The sequence below is a fragment of the Neomonachus schauinslandi genome, chromosome 8 (genome assembly GCF_002201575.2).
Source record: "Neomonachus schauinslandi chromosome 8, ASM220157v2, whole genome shotgun sequence".
NCBI lineage: Eukaryota > Metazoa > Chordata > Mammalia > Carnivora > Phocidae > Neomonachus > Neomonachus schauinslandi.
Genome location: NC_058410.1, coordinates 23,427,812 through 23,434,535, shown reverse-complemented (window position 1 = coordinate 23,434,535; position 6,724 = coordinate 23,427,812). Strand labels below are relative to the sequence as shown.

At 35.1% G+C, this 6,724-nt stretch overlaps 1 pseudogene; it reads left to right on the top strand.

Moving 5' to 3' along the window:
* Positions 1-5,162: 5,162 nt before the first annotated feature.
* LOC110583511 lies at positions 5,163-5,578 on the top strand (annotated as a pseudogene).
* The last annotated feature ends 1,146 nt before the right edge of the window (positions 5,579-6,724 follow it).

The following is a 6,724-nucleotide window of genomic DNA, read 5'->3' as shown; positions in this document are numbered from 1 at the left end:
GTTCTCCTTTCCAAAAGAGTCCACTGGAGTTTTCATGCGCCCAGGTGCCCTGAAAAGTGCGACACACACTGGGGCTTAAACCATTTCCCTGTCACAGGCACAAGTTTACTGCCTGGGGCGAGCTAGTCACACTGCCGCGTCCCAAAGAGGGAGTCTGTCCACGCTCCTATGCTTCACTTCTGGAAGGGGCACATTGGCGCCTGCTGGCTCCAAATTTAAAAAAAAAAAAAAAAAAAGGCAGAGCAGTTGCGTCTTTGTTCTAATCCTCAGTGGTTTATTTTCCTTTATAGCTAGCGGAGAACAGTCCTTTTGTGAACAAAGATTTATCCCTCCGGAATTAATAAAAGTACCTGCCCCACAGTTCGCGGGGAGGGGAGGAAGTCATCCTGCCGCTGACCAGCGAACCGCAGGTGAAACCTTGGGCGGGCACTTTGCTCTTTCCACAGCTTTGCTCTTGTTTCTGCAGTTCCTGCTGGCATGTGCGGAATTGGAGGGGATCTGAGTCCTCTCTCTCACTCTGCGCCCCTACACAGTTCCATCCTCACCCGCCTCCGAGCGGGAGGAGCTCCAGACAGTTTTGGAACCTCCGAATTCAGGGGCTGAGCTGGCAAGGCCCTGACACTGGAAAACAATTTAGGAAAGAGAAAGTGACAAGGATGGAGCAAATGAATGGAATTCCCTCCCCATTCTTCTTCCTTGACCCGATTTTTTTCACCCCAAATAGGGAAACTCTTTCCAAAAGCTGGCGTATTAGCTTTAAACATATTTTATTGAACTAGAGTATGCACACGGTACACAATTCTTAAATGTACAGCTTAATCTAACCACCATTCAGAGCCTACAATCTAACCACTATCCCTTGAAGTGACCACTATTTATTCTGCCTTTTATCATCTGAGATTAGTTTGCTGCTTTTGAGCGTCTTATAATTGGAACCATAAAGTATTTAATCTTGTGTCCAGTTTCTTTCACTCAACATTATGTCTGTGAAACCCACTTGTGATTTTGTGTGTACCATTTTTCATTGCCACAGAGTATTCTAGTATAAACATACCACTGTATTTATCAGTTCTAATGTTGACGTTTGGATTCTTTATAGTTTTAGCTAATTTGGACAATGCTTCCATAAATATTCTTTGCCTGTCTTCTGGTGCACATTTGAATCCCAGGTGTAGATTTTTTAGATCACAATGATTGAATATGTTCAACTTTAGTAGAAATGGAGAATTTTCCAAAGTGAATTCCAACTTTTTTTCTTTTGGAAACTTGCTGGACAATATCTACTAAGGCTGAACATATGATTGCCTATGACTGAGCAATGCTACCCCTAAATATACACTCAATACGTATAGAATGCACGATTTTTTTAGTTTCAGCTGTACAAGAGAGTGATTCAGCAATTCCATACATAACTCAGTGCTCATCATAAGTGTACTCTTTAATCCCCATCACCTGATAACACTATTTTAAATAGGATGTTCCCAAAACCAAAACGACTTTCCAAATTAACACCATCTGATTTTAATGTAAACTTCTCAGAAGTGGCACAGTTCTGAAGTTAGCCAAATAACACTCTTCATTAGAAATGACATTAGGCTGGTTCTTGTTTACTAAAGAATAAAATTGTGTGATCAAAAGAAAATTAGTCAAGAACTACTTACAATGATCTAGCCATAAGCTGATGAAATGTGCCAACCCATTTCTAAAACGTAAGCAATTTTTAAATATTTCGGGCCAATAACAGCATTTAAACATCATAGTTTCATTAGACAAGATAAACATTTGCACTGTAGTCAATTTTATGTTTTCTAACTTGATTACAAATCCTTATCATATTCTTCTTGGATCTCATTACTTAATTTGTTATTAGGTTAAGGTTGGCTAAATAAAATAAGTTTGAATATATGTATATAAATCACTTTTATATATCATATATATCAAGGCAATTAATATTACATATAAGTTGAGAATGTCTCTAGGAATTTTATCTTCAAAGTTATTATTTACATTTTATCTTTTAACATCCAATCTTATTATGCAAAATAAATTAACTACCAAAGCAATCTTCTATATTATGAAATCTCTCACTTTCAAACTGCAACTATCCCATTCTAACCTTTTTTATGTGAAAACATATTGTAGTCTAGATTGCTGTATGAATATCTGTATTCTCCTGTGACTATGTCTGATGATGCTAAGCATTTAGATGAGAAAAATGTTTAGTCTAAAAACTGGATTAATAAATATCCAATTGTTGGCATTATAGAAATGAAGCATCTAGATTATTGAATTTTTGCATTTTAAGTGAATCCATATGTATTTACTCGAAGTCTTAGGTTCATGAGATTGGAGAGTGTAATGAATGCTTTAATAATAATAACCTTACTGAGGGCGCCTGGGTGGCTCAGTTGGTTAAGCGACTGCCTTCGGCTCAGGTCATGATCCTGGAGTCCCTGGATTGAGTCCCGCATCGGGCTCCCTGCTCGGCAGGGAGTCTGCTTCTCCCTCTGACCCTTCTCCCTCTCATGCTCTCTGTCTCTCATTCTCTCTCTCTCAAATAAATAAATAAAATCTTAAAAAATAATAATAATAATAACCTTACTGATATTTTATTAAAATATTATAAAATTATTATAATTATGTATGTACCATTTAGATATATCATCATATTACATATAGGTGCATGGGTATTGTCTCATTTGTATAGAATCAGTACACATCAGAATAAACATCTACCAAATGGACAATTTTTTTTTATTATAGTCTATGTTCTATACATCACATTAAGTTCCTTAGAGTCATATCTAACTTAATGTTTGTAAGTGTTCTATGAGATATATATTTGAGTCTTAATTTTGCATATGAGATGATCAAAACTCATAGAGGTAAGGTAACTTCCTTAATTTCCTAAAGACTTTAGTAAAACTGTATTTTGAAGTTTATTATATTTGACTTCAAAGTCCACTGTATCTCATTGTTCCAAGAGAATAAAATTACATGAAAAAATGTGGTTTCTATATAATTGAAGGACACATTTTAATACTGAAGTATTCAATGTTTATAAAATATATATTATACATTTCATTGCCCTAAACTGAACAAAACCTATTCAGAAGTATATATATAAACATTCTTTGTTGTTTAAAATTCATGAAATAAGCTGGAAATCACAACCAAAAAAAAAAAGAAAAAGAAAAAAAGAAAAAAAATCAGTCAATGGAAACTAAACCAATAATTATACACATGACACAATAAATAGATAAAGATATTAAAAATGTAACTAAACCTTATACCATGTGTTTGAGAAGGAAGAAGAAAACATTAGCATTAACATAGAGAAATGGTGAATATAAAAAGACATATTCAATTTCTACAGAGGAAAAAACAATGTCTGTGATGGGAAATAAATTTTATAGGATTAAGAGCAGATCAAACACTGCATAAGAGATCAGTGAATTTGAAATATAGTAATAAAAATTATCCAAATTAAAATACTGAGAGAAAAAAACCTGAAAAAAAAAAAAACAGTGTATCAGTGCACTGTGGGAAGCATTCAGTGACCTAATCTTTCTGTAATTAGGTCCCTGAAGGACAGGAGAGAAAGAAAAAATCAAAATAGTGACCCAGTGTTTTTTCAAATTTGATGAAAGCAAATCCCAGGCAGAAGAAACATGAAGAAAATTCTACCAAGAAGAAAAACCGGAGGCCTTCCCACTAAGATTGGGAACAAAGAAAGGATGATCTCTTTCACCACTTTTATTCCACATTGTACTGGAAGTCTTAGCAATGCAATAGGACAAGAAAAGGAAATGAAAGTTATACTGATTAGGAAGGAGGAAATAAAACTGTCATTGTTCAAAAATGGCATGATTATGTAGACAACCCAAAAAATTCAACAAAAATCTCCTGCAACTAAAGAGCAATTTTAGCAAGGTTGCAGGATACAAGGTTAATATATAAAAGTCAATTGCTTTTTTATATACCAGCAGTGAATAAGTGGAATTTGAAATTAAAAACGCAATACCATTTACACCAGCACCCCCAAAATAAAATACTTGTACCAATCTGAAAAAATATATACAAGATCTATATAAGGAAAGCTATAAAACTCTGATAAAATAAATCACATAAATAAAGGAATGAAATAAATGGAGAGATAATCCATATTCATTGATAGGAAGACTCAATATTTTTAAGATATCACTTTTTCCCAACTTGATCTACAATGCAATATCAATCAAAATCTTAATTTGTGGATATTGACAAAGTGAATCTAAAGTTTATATGGTAAATCAAAAGACCCAGAATATCCAACACAATATTGAAAAAGAACAACATCAGAGAACTTATACTACCTGATTTCAAGATTTACTATAGAGCTACAGTGATCAAGACAGTATGGTATTGGCAAAAGAATAAACAAATCAATGGGACAGAATAAAGAGTGCAGAAATAGATTCACATAAATATAGTAAACTAGTCTCTGACAAAGAAGCAAAGGTAATACTATGGAGCAGAGTGTCTTCCAGCAAATTGTGCTAGAAAAACATATCCACATGCAAAAAAAAAAAAAAAAAAGGAATCAAGATGCAGATCTTACACCCTACACAAAATTAACCATCACACCCCCTTCACAAAATTAACCATCAACCTAAGTGTAAAACATAAAACAATAAAACTCCTAGAAGATAACATAGGAGAAAGCCTAGTGACCTTGGATGGCAATGTTTTTTTAGATACAATATTGAAAGCCCAATGCATAATCGATAAGCTTGACTAAATTAGTGACTTGAAATTATACTTCTGCTCTGCAAAAATACAGTCAAGAAATTGAGAAGACAAGCCACAAACTGGGAAAAAAATATTTCTAAGACACATAGCTGGTAAATGACTGTTATCCAAAAATAAAAATACTTAATACTCAACAATAAAAAAAACAAAAAACTCCAATTAAAAAATAGGCAAAAAATCTGAACAGATAGCTTTTCCACCCACTAACTCCTCCCCCAGCATGCCTTCTGGCAGCATACCATTTACTTCCAGCTCTGGGCTCCTACTAGGCTAGCACTACCAATGACTCTCTCTAGCCATTGTCATGATCATCTATTGGGACCTCATCAGTCCCATGATAAGCTGGGTAGTTCCTGTGGGTGGAGAGGAATATGGCCAGTAAGACAGAGTTAACACTGTTGAGTCGCTTATTGGTGAAAATGTCTTCGTTGAAAGCCCCAAGGGCAAAGGTACCCAAATCACAGTGATCACTGGAGTTGATACTGTCATGAACCATCACTTGCAAGAAACCAGATTCACAAAAGAAACCCACAAGAAGTACATCAAAGATTATATGAAATCAGTCAAAGGAAAACTTAAAGAACAAAGACCAGAAAGAGTGAAACCTTTTATGACCGGGGCTACAGAACAAATCAAGCACATCTTCGCTAATTTCAAAAACAACCAGTTCTTTATTGATAAAACCATGAATCCAGACGACATGGTTGTTATCCTGGACTACCACGAGGATGGTGTGACCCCATATGTGATTTACTTTAAGGCTGGTTTAGATGTGAAAAAATGTTAACACATTTGGCTACACTTTGGATGTTATCATGTGTTATCATAACTGACCGCTATTTTTCATCCACACAACACCAGGACTTAGACAAAGGGACTGTTGTCATCTTGAGCTCTTCATTTATTTTGACCTTGATTTATTTGGAGCAGAGGCATTGTTTTTAAGAAAGAAAGAAAAAAAAAACATGTCATGTAGGTTGTCAAAAAATAAAAAGCACTTAAATTCAAAACAACAATGAGATACAACTACACACCTATTAAAAAAACCAAAAAACTGATAACAGCAAATGCTAATGAGGATGTGAAATAATAGGCACTCTCATTTATTGCTGCTGGAAATGCAAAATGATACAGCCACTTTGGAATAGTTTGGACTTTCTTACAAAACTAAATATGTTCTTATGATAAAATGTATCAGTCATGCTTCTTAGTATTTACTCAGATGAATTGAAAACTTAATGTCCACACAAAATCCTGTGTATGGAAGTTTATAGCAACTTAATTCATAATTGCCAAAACTTGGAAGTAACCAAGATGTCCTTCAGTAGGTGGACATATAAACGATGGTATATACAGACAATGGAATATTATTCAACACTAAAAAATGAGCTATTGGGGTGCCTGGGTGGCTCAGTCAGTTAAGCATCTGCCTTCGGCTAAGGTCATGATCTCAGGGTCCTGCGATCGGCCCCGCATAAAGCCCCCTGCTCAGCAAGGAGTCTGCTTCTCCCTCTGCCCCTCACCCTGCTCATGCTCTCTTGCTCTCTCTCAAATAAATAAATAAATATTTAAAAAGTGCTATCAAGCAAGGAAAAGATACGGAGGAAATTTAAATGCATCTTACAAAGTGAAAGAAACCAACCTGAAGAGGCTACATATTGTATGATTCCAAATGTATGATATTCTGGAATACACAACTATGGAGACAGTAGAAGGATCAGCAGTTGCCAGAATTCACATTATGGAGGAAGCAGAGGAAAAGAGACAGTGCACAGAGACTTTTTAGGACAGTGAAACTACTCTGTATGATATCATAATGGCGGATGCATGCCATCATACATTGGTCAAAAGCCATAGAAAATACAACACCAAGAGTGAACTCTAATGTAAATTATGAACTCGGGGTGATAATGATCTGTCAATATAGGTTTAT